The 16,415-nt window shown below is 41.1% G+C and overlaps 1 non-coding gene and 1 pseudogene across 1 annotated transcript; one reads left to right on the top strand and one right to left on the bottom strand.

Moving 5' to 3' along the window:
- Positions 1–2,510: 2,510 nt before the first annotated feature.
- On the bottom strand, positions 2,511–2,756 carry LOC109436491 (SNRPN upstream reading frame protein; annotated as a pseudogene).
- Positions 2,757–3,181: 425 nt separating this feature from the next.
- LOC141569098 (U1 spliceosomal RNA) lies at positions 3,182–3,349 on the top strand. Its single transcript, XR_012492496.1, has one exon. It is a non-coding gene; the product is annotated as a U1 spliceosomal RNA (small nuclear RNA).
- The last annotated feature ends 13,066 nt before the right edge of the window (positions 3,350–16,415 follow it).

A 16,415-nucleotide genomic window follows, 5' to 3' on the forward strand; every position in this document is an offset into this window, starting at 1 on the left:
TAGGGCGGGTTGACTCTGGGGTTATTACTTCAGTGGCTTGACAGCATCAGCAGGGAGCCAGGGTTGCTTTTTATTCTATCTTTCTGTCCTTCATGAGTTAGCTTCTCAATGAATTACCTCCTTAGCAAAATGCTTGTTACCACTCTGGTATTCCCATACAGACATAACAACATCCACTGGGAAAAGCAGGACCATTTCTTCCTGTGCCCCCCTTTTTAAGAGCAGGGAAATATTTCCCAGAAACCATCCAGCAGCTTGCCTTATCTATCTTTGGCCAAAACTGGGCACCAAACCCAAATCCTTCAAACAGGCAAGGGAAATTAAATCACTATGATCATCTTAGCCAATCAAGATTTACCCAAGTTACATGAGAAAGGATGGGGACAGAAACATAAGCAAGAAAGGATAACAGATTGGGAAGTAGGCACCCAAGTGTGTCTGCTACAATTACTTTGTGAAAGACCTAACTTCATAAAAACATTAAAAAAAGAAAAGTTATTGTTCCCTGCTGGAAAAAAGTGTGATACAAAAGAGTGACTATGTTAGGATTTTTGAAGTTTTTATCTATTTTATAAGAAAGAAGATGTTACTAAATATCAGAATATGCGTTTCTTCTAAGTACACGTCTGTTTATAATGAACAGACATATACTCATTTCCACTTTTAAATGGAAAAGGATGAAAATATGGAACTGTGTGTGAGCCAAATAGTCTTGGAAAGAAAAGGAACTGCTCCAAGAACAGGAAAGACTGATCAGCACATGTGGCCACACCTGATAACCAGGTAGAAAGGAGTTCCAACCAGTTAACCAGCACTAGTACTCACATTCCATGACCAAGAAGGAAGGGGGTCCTTAAATGCTGAATGAGCCAAATATCCTAAAGATGAGCACAAATATGTAAACATAATCCTTCTTTCCCAGGAGATGGATACACTAGATCATGGGTGTCCAAACTTTTTTCAACGTTTTTCACCAAGGGCCATATGCGGTAAAATACACAAACAGCCGGGCCACTCACTTGAGGTGAAGTACGTATTGCCTCACCTGGTTTATTTAAGTAAACTAAATATATTTTTGGAATTTGCTGCGGGCCAATTAAAAATGGATTGCGGGCCGCAGTTGGCCCACGGGCCGCAGTTTGGACACTCCTGCACTAGATGCTCCCTTAATCACTTGATGTTAATTAATAATCCACGCACTCTGATGTGGCAAAAGTGTCCAGCCCTACAGAAACCCAGTGGTGCATCCCGTCTCTGACGGCTGTTCTCCAGACATACGCTGGAAAGGATGGTAACAAGTGCAATCTCTCCAAGACTGAGTTCCTAAGCTTCCTGAATACAGAACTGGCTGCCTTCACAAGGAACCAGGAGGACCCTGGGTGTCCTTGGCCGCATGATAAGGAAAGTGGACATCAACTGTGACGGGCTGCTAGATTTCCAAGAACTTCTTAATCTTATTGGTGGCATGGTGGTAGCTTGCCAGGACTCCTTTACCCATTCCCAGAAGTCTATCTGAGGAGCCCTTGGAGCTGGCCTCCACACCACCCCTTTCCTTCCGGCCTCCCGATCACCATGATCTCTTCATAGACCACACAGACCCTGAGCCCGGCTCATGGCCACCCCATGCAGGTCACTCCTGCTGGTAGCAATAAAACATTATCATTTTTTAAAACACATACACACACACACACACACACACAAACACACACACGATTTGTTGAGGTAATAAGAGAAGTTTTGCTGCAACAAAGATAGATCCTTGGGAGAAACAACAAGCTTCAGAGCCCCAAGCATGAATCAATTTGCAATGAAGCCCAATTCTATAGCTTTAATGCTTATGAGGTTATGAGACAATATTCTTTGGCGGTGCACGAGGTCTGACAAAATTTCAGTAACACCAAGAAAACATCAAAAGAAGTATTTTAGCAACCTTAAGAAAATATCCTCTTCCTAGAGAAAAACAAAACAAGTACAAACCAATGAACTAATGAATTAAGTCCATGGTGTTGGTGCTTTAAAACACATTTAAGTGTAATGCCAGTAAATCTTGTAATCATTGTATTTCTGTTTATTTTGTGTACTGTTTAAAGTGTATTCAAATAATCATCATATTAAATCTAATTATAGTTTAAATTGTTTACGGAAATTGATGAAGTTTGCCATCAGTGTTTAAATATTAAAATTTATTTTTCAAAGTTCTGTTTATACATACATAATTAGTAAATTGAGCATTAAAAAAATACAAATATTTGTGGGGTGTTCTCCCCATGAACAAAAACATCCTCAAACTTTAAAAACTCTATAAGCAATGTGCATAAGCGCTGTCAACAATAAACATAGAAAAATACCTGAAAGGATGTACACCAAAGGATTAGCAATAATTATTTCTAGGGAAGAAGGTAGAGAAGGGACATTCGGTTTTTACCTACTTTGGAATTTTTTAATTTTTTACATAAGCATGAGTCACTTCTATAATCTCAAATTTTCAATTTTTTTTCATGGATCATATATTACACTGTTAGCTGGAATGTTCCAAGACAGCTTTCACCACTTCTCAGTGTCTCAGCTAAGAATGCCTGCCTCGTTTCCACCTGGAAATCCTCCTTAGATCATTGCTGCTGCTAAGATTTCCTCGGGTGTAGTTCATACTCTTGGTTGCTCAGTGAGGCTGTCTTACATTTCACCTTGACTCCCACCTTTCATACCTTCTGTTCTGTAATCCATCTCAAGTGTAAACAGTCCCTGGCCTGCTCCATCATGTCTCTGGCTGCTCCTCAGAGCAAACTGTCAGGCATCTCCTGCAGCTGCTCTGCTCTGCTCAAATTTTTAATCGTGAATAAAACTCAAGGCTATAAATGCTATCATAAAAGCATTGACTATAATCAAGTGTGGCTATAAGGGAAACTCCAAAATGAATTTCAGGTGTTCTTTTGTAAATTAAATTCAGAAAGATCAAGATATCGTGGATAAAACTCATCATCTGCAGAAATGGTACAAACCTAATAATTTTCTTATGGACCAAAAGTGTGGTTGAAGAGTTAGGAAGACACCCACAAGTCATTCACAGTAATGTCGGTGAAGGTAGTAAAGGTAGCTTTGGTGAGGTTAGATTATGATGCATTTGTGACCTTGAGAGGTAAAACCCAGGCCATTCTTATTCCTTTTTAATAAGAATATCTCTATACTTACCTGGCAGGGGAGATACCATGATCACGAAGGTGGTTTTCCCAGGGCGAGGCTTATCCATTGCACTCCAGATGTGCTGACACCTGCAATTTCCCCAAATGTGGGAAACTCGACTGCATAATTTGTGGTAGTGGGGGGGAGAGTGCGTTCACACTCTTCCCTACTTATAAAAAAAAAAAAAAAGAATATCTATAACAGTTATCCTCTGCCTGTTCCAGCATTGTATGTTGGGAGGAGGGGGCAGATGGCTTTCTCTTTAGTTTACAGGTCTTCAGAAGGAGAGGAATTTCACTCAAATGTGTACTTAGGGATTAGCTGTACTTAAGGAAATGCACTTGAGAAATCTCATCCATATTGGACCTGTTTTAGATAATAAAATTCTGAACTTCAAGCTGATGCTAAAATGGGATTAAAGTTTGGGGTGCCTTGAGAAGAGGTATTTTGCAGGTGGGTGGAACATAAACCATTGGGGACCAGAGGGCATACAGTGGTAGCGAGTCATTGGAACACCCCCCAGTGACTCCTACCTCACGGTAGTCATGCCTTTGCATAGTCTTCTCCCAAATTGTATTGAGGTTGGTCTATAATCCAATAGAATATGGCAGAAGTGATGGTATGTGACTTCTGAAGTTAGGTCCTAACCAGCATTGTTCTCTCTCTGTCTCTCTATCTCTCTGTCTCTCTCTCTCTTTCTCTGCTTTTCTGAGAGAAGTCAGCTGCCATATCATAAGGACACCCAAGAAACTCTGTGGAGAGGTCCATATGGTAGGGAACCAAGCCCTCATGCCACAAACAAGTAAGACACTGAGGCATCCAGCCAATTGCCAGTGAGGGAGCCATCTTAGAAACAGATCCCTCCAGCCCCTATCAAGACTTCAGCAGATGCAGCCCTAACCAACATCTTGACTGAAACCTCCTGAGAGACCTGAGCTAGAATCAGCTGACTCTCAAACTGTGTGAGATAATGTTTATTATCTGAGTCACAGAGTTTTGAGGTAATGGTAATGCAGTAATATGCAATAAATAACTAAGAAGGTCAACGTACTTATTTTTTGAATCCCCAAACTCACAAGCAGGTGTTAAGATAAAAAATATTCATGATGAACTGACCACTTACAAAATTAACCCTCACTCAGATATTCCTCCTTACCAACCTTGCCTATCTAATTGGCTGTAGAGTGAAATTTCAAGTTTCGAATAGAAATACTTCACAAAGTCCATGAAAGTGCTGTTTGAAAACTAATCACAGGCCAGAAGGGATTGGCAGGAAATAGTCAAAGTGATGAAAACCAAGGACCTACAACCAAGATTGCTCTACCCAGCAAAGCTTTCATTTAGAATCGAAGGACAGATAAGGAGCTTCCCAGACAAGACAAAGGTGAAGGAGTTCATTACCACCAAACCAGTATTACAAGGAATCTTAGAAGGACTTCTTTTAGATTGAAAAAAAAACAAAGTTCAAAAATATAAATAATAAAATAATAGTAACTACATATCTATCAAAAATTATTTCCAATGTAAATGGATTAAATGCTCCAATCAAAAAACAGAGTGGCTGAATGGATAAGAAAACAAGGCCCTTACATATGCTGCCTACAACAGATTCACTTCACATCAAAAGGTACACACAGACTGAAAGTAAAGGGATGGGAAAAAGATATTTCATGAAAATGGACACAAACATGAAAATGGACACAAACAAACAAACAAAAAGCTGAGGTAGCAATACTTAATACCAGACAAAATATGAGGTCAGACAATTAAGTTCATGAACTCATCCTAGAAAAAGTGCTACATACCTCATTGCTGAATATCACTACAGTCACCTTTGAAGTGCTCCCCTTGGGAAGCTGTGCACTGATGTCAGCACATAGCCCACCCTTCAAAGCAATTTTGGAACTCTTCTTCTGAAATGGCCATCAGAGCTGTCCTTGTATCAAAATGTCCTGAATGTCATCAAAATGTCTTCCTTTCAATATTTCCTTTACCTTTGGGTAAAGAAAGAAGTCATTGGGGGCCAGATGAGAGTGTTCCATACAATTATTTGTTTAGTAGCTAAAAACTCCCTCACAGACAGTGCTGTGTGAGCTGGTGCATCATCATGATGCAAGAGTCATGAATTGGTGAAAAGTTCAGGTCGTTTTTGTCTAACTTTTTCATGCAGCCTTTTCAGCATTTCCAAATAGTAAACTTGGGTAACTGTCCAGTTGGTACAAATTCATAATACATACTTCCTCTGATATCAAAAAAGTTAGCAACATCGTTGCAACAAGTTCGCGGACTTAATTGTCAGACTTCATATGCAAAGGTGGCAATAACAAGGTTAACGGCAACTTCCCCCACCCCAACAGACAAAACCAAACGCAACAGTAGATTCTGCCACAGGCCAAAACAGTTTGCATCCTGGTTGGAGACTATGAAACCCCAGCTAAACAGAAACTCAGGGCAGCTGTCTACCCTAGTGTCATGCAGGGTGTCATGCTGGTCTCAGCTCCCACTCCCCACATAAGAATGCAGGACATGGTGAGGCCAAAAAGGAACACACACGGAGCCATAGACAGGGGAGTCATACCACTATATTCTCGCTGGCGGCTGGGTTGGAGACACAGGAAGCAGGAGCCACACTATCTGCAACCTGCCGTCTGCTTCTCTGCCGACCAACCTCGCTTGCTAACTGCAATCCCCTTGTGGGGACAGAGCCAGGAGTGCAGTTTCCAGGCTCTCGGCCTCATGGGGAAAGGTGCTGTTTCAGGTAGTAAATGGCCATCAACTGTGATCGGATGGCCATCAGCTGTGGCTAGTTGGCCGTCAGCTGTAACCAGTGAGCCATTGGCCACTAATGTAACTGTCGTGGCTACGCTAGCAGCAAATGGGGGCTAGCAAGAAGATAGTGGCTGAGCTAGCAAGAGTGGATTGCAGTTAGCACAGAGGATTGCAGCTAGCAAGTGGGGTTGGTTGGGAGAGAGAAGTGGACGGCAGGTTGAGGATAGTGTGGCCCCTGCTTCCTGTGTCGCCAACACAGCCACCAGCGAGACTATAGTTGTATGACTCCCCTATCTATGGCTCCGTGGGTGTTCCTTTTTGGCCTCACCATGTCCTGCGTTCTTATGTGGGGAGCGGGAGCAGAGATCCTGCATGACACCCTGCATGACACTGCTCTTGCTAGCTCAGCCACCATCTTCTTGCTAGTCCCCACTTGCTCTGCTAGCGTAGCCACAGCAGTTATGTTAGTGGCCAATGGTTCACTGGTTACAGCTGACGGCCAACTAGCCACAGCTGATGGCCACCCAATCACAGTTGATGGCCATTTACTACCTGAGTGAGCACTTTTCCATGTGAGGGCGAGAGCCTGGAAACTGCACTCCTGGCTCTGTCCCCACACCTAGACTCTCCCCCCGGCAACTCTGCTGCCAGTGTTTCTCTTCTTAAATAAACTTTCCAACTCCTATTCCTTTTTGCCTTGTGAAATCTTTCACAAACCATGAGCAAGCAATCAGGGCAGTGATCTAGTATGTAAAATGTTTCTGTGAGTGCTGTGAGATGCTCTAGAAAAATAATCAAACCCAAGGAGGCAGTTGTGGGAACCTCTGATTTGTAGCTAGTTGGTTAGAAGCACAGGTGATAACGTGGACTTGTAACTGGCATCTGCTGGCAGTGGCATTTGGGGAGAGAACAGTCTTGTGAGAATGTACTCTTAACCTGCAGGATCTGATGCTATTTCTGGGTAGATGGTGTCAGACTTGAGTTGGATTATAGGAAACCCAGCTGGTGTCAGAGAATTGTTGGTGTGGGAAAACCCTCCCCCCATCCATGTTTGAACTGGGTTTGGTTCTGGCAGGGTGAATCCCCTGGAGTGGCGACTCAAGCCCTGGGCCAAGGATATTCTTGGCTTTGTTAGGTAGAAGCTGGAAACTGCAGGAGAAGGAGGCGGGGTGGGAGGGAGTCTATAGCACCTACAGAAAAAGTTATTAACTAGCTTTGATTACCTGCCTCCAGCCAGTACCTGTTTTTACAACAGATGACAAGATGGCCTGGAGCAAGACAAGGATCTGAGTCAACAAACCTCCACCCAGCTTAGGAGGTCATGCCTAAGTGGAGGAGCATGCACCACTTTTCTTGCCAAATCAATATGTAACTTCCTCACCAGCAAACTATAAGTCCTCGGTGTATTGGTGTAGAATTAACCCCTGGTCGTTCACAAAAGGTGAAAGCTTCCACACTCAGAAAAGCAAGAAGGTAAAAAAAAGTTTTTTATTGAAGGTTTGGCAGAGAGAGAATGCCCCTGGCAGTGTCTGAAGAGGACAGCTGCCCCTAGGTTAAGGGAGGTAGAGTTTTATTTTTTATTTTTCTTTATGCCAGATTCAGGGGGCTAGTTATCTTGCAGTTGTTTACAGTTGCAGTTGGCTCCTTCTGAGAATTGTTTTGTTTGGCTTCTTCCAAAAATTGTCCTGGCGTTTGTCTATGGTGTTTGTCAGTTCATAGGTGTCTGGGAACTCAGAGCTTAAATGGTTAATCTTTAACTCTATTCTTGCCCACTCCCAGACTCATTCTTATTGACTCTTAACTCATCAGTTAATCTTTAGGTTCATTGCTATTACCTCCCATACTCTTTCTTATTGACTCTTGTCATGCAGGGAGTCACGCAGGGTCTCTGGTCCCGCTCCCCACATAAGAACGCAGGATATGGGTAGGCCAAAAAAGAACAACCAGAGAGCCACAGATAGGGGAGTCACACCACTATAGTCTCACTGGCGGCTGGGTTGGAGACACAGGAAACAGGATCCACACGAATTGCAACCTTCCGTCCACTTCTCTCTCCCAACCAACTCCACTTGCTAGCTGCAATCCACCATGCTAATTGCAATCCACTTTTGCTAGCTCAGCCACCATCTTCTTGCTAGCACCCATTTGCTGCTAGCGTAGCCACGGCAGTTATATTAGTGGCCAATGGCTCACTGGTTACAGCTGACAGCCAACTAGCCACAGCTGATGGCCATCCAATCACAGTTGATGGCCATTTGTTACCTGAGCCAGCACCTTTCCACGTGAGGGCGAGAGCCTGGAAACTGCTCACCTGGCTCTGTCCCTACAGATGTTAATCAAGGGACAAGAATAATATTCTATAGTTTCCTGCTCTAGTCTGAAAAAAGGGATTACTGACATTCCAAGGATGGCATCTTAGGTGCAAAAAGACAATAGACAGGCTCACTTAAGGGGAAGATTGACTTTATGAAGGAAGCTTCAGGCTAAAGATGTGACTTCTCGCCATGGCCCACCTTAGGTATGAATGTTTTTTATGCTCATGCCATCTTATGTGGTTATTTTCAGTCTCCTGACCATGTCAGGTTTAACCTGTGGCCCCTTTTCCATCCTCAGTAGTAGGTTTAATTATGGGGATGATATGGGGGAGCCCCTCACTATAGATAATTTAAGTCTCCCTTTCCCTAGTTTCTTAGCTCCTTAGCCCCTAGCTTTGAATACTCTTCTAATCAGTTTCTCAATCCTAGAGGAAAAATTGCTCCTAGCCTGAATCACAGAATGCCTCTCATCCCTGCTTCAGATAACTATTCAAAAGCCTTTGACTTCCCAATATCCCCCAAGCCATTCCAGACCACCCCCCAGGCCAGTGTACTTGCTGATTGTAATCATTGAAGCCTACTGTTCTTTCCAACCCATTCTGGGCCCAGCTCCTGGACAATTGATGCCACCTGAATGACTGGTTGCATGGCCACAGGCTCTACAGAGCTAACGGGTTTATAAATTAAAACCTATTTTTCCTCACTTAGGGGCCTTGGTGATACAGAGGATACCCCGGCAAGATTGCCAGTCCAACACGGTCTTCCAGGCAAATCTCAAGACCCTTCCTCTCATCTGAGATCAGATAGGGCAAGAATTCCGTGAATCCCCCAATAGGTAAGGACAGCTCTTTGCCCCTGACCAGCAGGAAGCAGATACAGAAGAACGGACCTCCTTTCCCTCAACTTCGCATAGAGATTTTATGGGATCACATCTCTCAAGGGAAAAACAAGACAGGTGGTTAGAGATAAACATTGGGTCTCTACATTACCGCCCAGAAGACTTCCCCTCTCTGTCCAAAATTTCCCCTTTCCATTGTAATTATCTACCTTTATGAGGAACAAATGGGTATAAAACACCCAACTAGATTAAACCAGCCACTCTAACCTGTGCAGTCTAAAAAGATGAGGTAATAGCCTCTTGTCAATCACAGGTGTCAATCAAGTGGTCCCATGCCCAGGAAGGAACAGCCCATTCTAGAGAAAAAAGGATAAAAAAGTCCTCACTAGTCAGGCCTTTTTTTGAGCCTGTACCCTTGCCCCTTTGGGCCTTTTTGCCTTTGAGCCCCTTCTTTTGCTCCTAATAATGCCACCTTGGGCCCTTGAGCCATTCTCTACTGCTTGGATCTGCTCCTATTTCCTTGAAGTGTACTATCTCTTCTAATAAACTGCTTTTTCACTACTTTATCTTGTTCAATTCTTCGCTGGAGACGCCAAGAATCTGGACACCGCACCAAGAAAAGCCCACTCCCTGGTAACAGGAATGGCCGTAGTGGAATCTCCTTTTGTTACTAGAGAACAGGGGTTCTTGATCAATGTCACAGGAAGGAATCCCAGGCCATATCAAATTATGCCACGCAAACAAAGCCAAGAAAACTGAGCAAACAGAGGATTTATTAAAAGAAAGAAAGAAAGTATACTCCTAAAATGCAGGAGTGCACAAGCCCAGAAGGAGAGCAACTGCCCCGAAGAACAAACAAATTTAGGATTATATTTGAATGAGGGCACGAAATATTCAGGGGTGGTGTTTCAAGTGTTCCCAGGTGGGTCTTTGCTGACCATTCTTTTCTTTCAGTCCGGAGGAGGGATTCCCTTGTAGAAAAGAAGGGATTCCTTTGTAGGAACTGTCAGGGTGACACCGGGGTGGAGATTTCTCCCTGCCTACAAGGCTAATAGTATTACAATCTATTACAATTAGCTGTCGCTGCAGCTTTTCTTAAGAATGATCTCAATTCTTCCTTTGTTTCCTGCACTTCCTTCTTCCTTCCCTCCCCCCTCTCTTCTGCCTATGGTAACATTTCTAAGTCTTTCAAGTACTTAATCCATTTTATCTGAGTTGTCAAATATATTGTAGAATTGTTCATAGTATTCCCTTTTTATCTTTTTTAATTTGAGTAGAGTCTAGTGATGTCTCCATTTTAATTTCTGATGTTGGTAAATTATCACTTGTCTCTTTTTTTCCTCGGTCATGACTAGAAATTTATTGATTTTATTGATCTTTTCAAAGAACCAGCTCTTGGTTTCATTGATCTCTCTCTCTCTCTTTCTGTTTATTTCACTGATTTCTGCTTATATCTTTACTATTTCCTTCCTTCTGCAAGCTTTGGGTTTAGTCTGCTTTTATTTTTCATTTTCTAAAGACAAAGCTTAGATTTTGATTTGAGAGCTTTTACCTTTTCTAATACATTTAATGCTACAACTTTCCTTCATGCAGTAATAACCTTGAGCCAGTTTGCAGCAACTTATGACTGTCAATTGTGACTCTTCCCAACCTTGTGTTCAATGATGTCATCTCAGTACCTTGAAATCAGCTGGCGTGGGATTATTTACAGCACAGAAATCAGAAAATACTATAAATTAGGGCTATTTCCCCCACACACATCAGAAAGCCTGTTGTTAAACAATTACTAGCAACCAATGCCTCTAAGCACTGCTTTGGTTGTCTCCCACAAATTTTGATATGTTGTATTGTCATTCAGTGTAAAATATTTTCTTATTTCCACTGAGATATTTTTATTTGACTTGCAAATTATTTAAAGGGTGTTGTTTACTTTCCAAATATTTGGGGGATTTTTCAGATATTTCTGTTGCTGATTTCTAGTTAAACTCTATTATGGTCGGAGATATACTTTGTATGATTTTCAATTATTTTAAATTTAAGTTTCTTTTATGGCTGAGAATATAATCTGTCTTGGTGGATTTTCCACGTGTACTTGAAAAGTGTTATTCTAGTGCTGTTTTGGTGGAGTGTTCTATAGTGTCAATTAGGTCAAGGTTGTTAATACTGCTGTTTAGGTCTACTATATCCTTGCTGATTTGTGACTGCATGTTCTGTTGATTCCTGAGAGAAGAGTTTCCAAACATAATTGTGCATCTGTTTGTTTCTCCTTTTAGTTCTGTATAAGAAAAAGGGGTGCTGAGATAAATCATAAATTCCTATTTGGGCAGGTCACTGTGGGTAGTCAGGCCCTACGCCTATAACTTCTGTAACAAAAGGTTTTTAAACAAGCCCTGTCTATTGCTTTTGTGTATCTAGGTGAACACACCTTTGAAATGTCAGAAGTAATACCCCGGGAAGGTTTGACCACCCTCAAGAAAGCATATAATCTCAACTAACCTATAATCCAATTCCCATCTTCATGTAGTATTCCTTATATTCCTGCCTTAATTTCAGATGCATAAAAGAACCTGAAAACTGTCATTCTCTGGAGCATTTGAGATCTTGCTTTCTGGAAATTGTTGTCAGTTTTGGCTCAAATAAACTCCTATAAAAATTCTTTACAGGTTTGGACATTTCTTATTTTGAAAGTTCTATCAGTTTTTTCATGTATTTTAAGTCTTTGTTCTTAGGTGCATATACATTTCAGATTGTTATGAATTCTTGATGGAATGACTTTTTTTTAAATTCTGCATGTCTCTCTTTATTCCTGATAACATTGCTTGATGTGAAGTCTAGTTTGTCTAATATTAATATAGCTACTCCATTTTTTTCTACTAGTGTTTTTATTGTATATCTTTTTAAACTTTTTTATTTTTAACCTATTTGTATCATTATGTTTAAAGTGGATTTTTTATAAACAGAATACACATGGGCTTTTTAAAAATCCAATCTGATCATCTCTCTCTTTAATTGGTGCGTTCAACCCATTCATATATGATATCATTATGGTTGGATTCAAGCCTACCATTTTATTATATGTCTTCTGTTTGTTCTCTCAGTTCTATATTCTTCCGTTCCCCCTTTTCCATCTTCTTTTTTGGTTCATTTGAATATTTTTTAGGATTGCATTTTAATTTACCTATTGGCCTTTAGGCTATATCACAGAAAGTGATCTAGGGGTTATGACATACATATCTGACTTTTCACAGTCTATGTAGAGTTAATATTTTTACCACTTGAAGTAAAATGTAGAAGGCTTACAACCATATAAGTCCCTTCATCCACTTTTATGTTATACTTGTCTTATATATTGCATCTCTATACATCTATGGAACACATCACCAGATAATGTACTAGGTTTTGCTTTAAACACTCAATGCATATTGAAGAGAAGAAAAACAGTTAAATACATACCCAGATACGTGCCATTTCTGTTGCTCTTCCTTCATTCCTGAAGTTACAAGTTTCCCTCTGGTATCATTTTCCTTCCGCTTAAAGAAACTTCCTTTTCTTATAGAGCAGATCTGATGGCAACAAATTCTCATAGTTTCCCTTCATGTAAGCATGTCTTCATTTTGCCATCATTCCTGAGGAATTTTTTTCCCCACTGGAAATAGAATTCTGTGTTAACAGTTCTTTTCTTTAAAAACTTTAAAGATGGCATTCAACTGTCTTCTGGCTTCTCTGCTTCTAATGAGAAATCTTCTGTCATTTGAACTGCTTCTCTCCTATACGAGTCCTTGTTCTCTGGCTACTTTGAAAAGGGTTTTCGGGGTGGCCGGTTAGCTCAGTTGGTTACAGCGTGGTGCTGGTAACACCAAGGTTGCCAGTTCAATCCCCGCATGGGCCACTGTGAGATGCACCTTCCTTTAAAAAAAAAAAAAAAAAGGAGGGGGCTTTCTTTTCATAATCTTTGATTGTCAATAATTAGATTGCAGTCTGCCCATGGTTTTATTGAGTTCATCTTGTTTGGAATTTGATGATCTTTTTGAGTCTGTAAATTTATATCTTTCACTAAATTTGAAGAGTTTTCATCCATTATTCCTTCAAATGTATTTTCTGCACCAATTTTATTCTCTCCTCTTTTTCTGGGATTTCAATGACATGAATATTAGTCCTTTTGATATTGTCACACAGGTCACTGAGGCTCTGTTTTTTTATTTTTACATCTTTTTTTCATCAGATTGGAAAATGTCTGATTGTTCATTGATTCTTTCCTGTCACCTCTATTCCACTGTTGAATTAACCCAATGAAATTTTATTTCAGATATTGTATTTTTAGCTCAAAGATTACCACTTAGTTCTTTCTTATAGTTTCTATTCTGCCAAGAATATCTATCTCTCCATTCAACTCCTTTACCAAGGAACATAGTTATAATACCTGCTTTAAAGTCTTTGTCTGATAATTGCAGTATCTGTGTCATCTTGTAACTGCACCTGAACTTTATTTCTTTAGCATGCATTTTGCTTTAATCCAAGATAGCTTTGTTTAGCCTAATAGAACTATTACTTGTATTCTTTTCCCCAGACTCTCCTACCTGTACTCATACTGTGTGTCCACTCCCTTTAATCATTAAGCCCTTAGTACATTAAGTTCTAGTCAGTGTCAAACTCACTTAAGAAGAACGCTTCAGGTCTATCAATAATGACCAAGATATAATAACCAAACCTCAAGCTAGAATAAGGTTTTAGTCAAACAAAGATAACAGCTTGGCCTTGGTTATGTTTCAGCTCCAGACTCATGAAAGCAGAATGGTCCCCTGGACCACATCCCCTGGAAACCAGACCGAACAACGTCATGACTGATGTCAGGATCTGATGCCATGATCAACTGCCCCCTTCCTTAGGTCCGACCAACTAGTAGAGGCCATGGCCCCAACTCCCATAGTGACCATGATGAATGATTTTTCTCTTATGTAACCTCGTGTCTAGACTCTGATGGGGAGACATGTGTTTGACAGCACTAACTAGCTCACCTGCATCTCCAGGCTTGGCACCAATTCCTTAAATAAACTTTTACTTTCTTTGCTGCAATTTCCTGCTCGTGTCTTGTTTGACTTGGATGTACACAGGCAAGCAGATCTTTTGAGTCTGTAGTAACAATTTCAGGGCTGGATTCAAGTTTTGGCTCCCCTCCCAAGATACATGCCATTATTAACTGGACAGACTCCTCAGGTAGTTAGTTACACTTTGTATTTTGTTTAGAGTTTTTAGTTGTAATCAATGGGAAAGATAGGCTGTATTGGGCTTCCCAGAAGTCATTGTTGAATTTTAATAATATATATGTCCAACAGATGAATGTTGAAAACATCATATTTAAGTGAAAGAAGCCAGACAAAAAAAGCCACAGATTGTATAATTCCATTTATATGAAATGTCCAGAGTAGGTAAATCCATAGAAACAGAAAGATAGATTCATTGTTTCTAAGGTTTGAAGGGAAAGGAAGAATGAGGAGTAACTGGAAAGAAACCCATTGTCGTACGGGAGACCCTGCTGGGTCTCTGCTCCCGCTCCCCACACAAGAACGCAGGACATGGTGAGGCCAAAAAGGAACACCCACGGAGCCATAGGTAGGGGAGTCATACCACTACGGTCTCACTGGAGGCTGGGTTCACTGGACGTGCGACCTGCTGTCCGTTTTGTCTGCAACCCACCGACGACTCTCCTCCACTCTCCTCCGTAGCCGCAGCAGTTATATTAGTGGCCAGTGGCTCAATGGCTACAGCTGACGGCCAATCAGCCACAGCTGATGGCCATCTACTACCCGAGCCAGCACCCCTCCACCTGAGGCCGAGAGCCTGTAAACTACTTTCTGAGGCTCTGCCCCCACACCCATATACAGACATACTTCGTTTTATTGTGCTTTGCTTTATTGTGCTGCAAAAATGATGTGGGTGTTGTGGGGGTTTTTTTTACAAATTAAAGGCAAGATACTTCACCAGCAAAAAATTACAACTCACTTTATTTCGATACTCACTTTATTGCAGGGATCCAGAAGTGAACCTACAATATAGTCAAGATATGCCTGTATGGGGATTTTTTGTGAGTGGCAAAATGTTCTGAAAATAATGGTGATGGAACCATAAATCTGTGAATATGAGGTCTGACAATTAAGTTTGCGAACGTGCCACCGTGCATTTACATTGGCAGCACTGTACAAACAGCTCGGTAAGGTTTCATAACCTTGGTATATCAGTATCTCACAGCTGTGTTTGTGTCTATGTGTGGCAATGTCTTGCTGAGTGGCATTCATTATTGTTGTTGCATGTTTTTGTGTGCCGTCGCAAGAATGTCTAAGCCTGAGTTAGAGCTATGAACAAACATAAATTTCTTGTTAAACTGGGCAAGGATGGAAGTGAAATCAGAGACATGTCAGTCCACTTTTATGGGGATAATGCCACGAATAAAACAACAGTGTACAAATGTACTAAACATTTTTCCGAGAAGAGAGAATGAGTCACTGATGAAGAAAAGTCAGGGTGGCCAGTAACGAGCAGAAATGATGAAAACATTGCAAAATTTGTCAAACTGTGTGTCAAAATCATTGACTGACAGTGAGAAGGATAGCAGGCCAAGTAAACATCAACAGAGAAACAGGAAAATCTTAATTGAAAATCATGGCATGAGAAAGCTGTGTGCAAAAATGGTTCCAAAGGAGACCACCAATGAACAAAAGCAAAAAAGAGTCGAAGTTTGCCAAGACCTTTTGGAGAGGCAAGACAATGTTTTGGGCCATGTTTTCATTGGTGATGAAACATGGGTGTACCAATACGATTCTGAAACAAAGCACCAAAGTGCACAATGGAAGTCAGCCAGTTCTCCAGGACCAAAAATGTTCCATCAGTCCAAATCAAGAGTCAAAACGATGTTGCTAACCTTTTTTTGATATCAGAGGGTTTATTATTACAAATTTGTACCAATTGGACAAACAGTTAACCAAGTTTACTATTCGGAAGTGCTGAAAAGGCTGTGTGAGACAGACAAAAAACGACCTGAACTTTTCTCCAGCTATGCATGGCTCTTGCATCATGACAATACACAGTTCAAACAGCACTGTCTGTGAGGGAGTTTTCAGCCAGTAAACAAATAACTGTATTGGAACACCCTCCCTACTCACCTAATCTGGCCCCCAATGACTTCTTTCTTTACCTGAAGATAAAGGAAATATTGAAAGGAAGACATTTTGACGACATTCAGGACATCAAGGGTAATATGACGATAACTCTGATGGCCATTACAGAAAGAGTTCCAAAATTGCTTTGAAGGGTGGACT

Source organism: Rhinolophus sinicus, linkage group LG15 (assembly GCF_036562045.2).
Source record: "Rhinolophus sinicus isolate RSC01 linkage group LG15, ASM3656204v1, whole genome shotgun sequence".
Classification (NCBI taxonomy): Eukaryota; Metazoa; Chordata; class Mammalia; order Chiroptera; family Rhinolophidae; genus Rhinolophus; species Rhinolophus sinicus.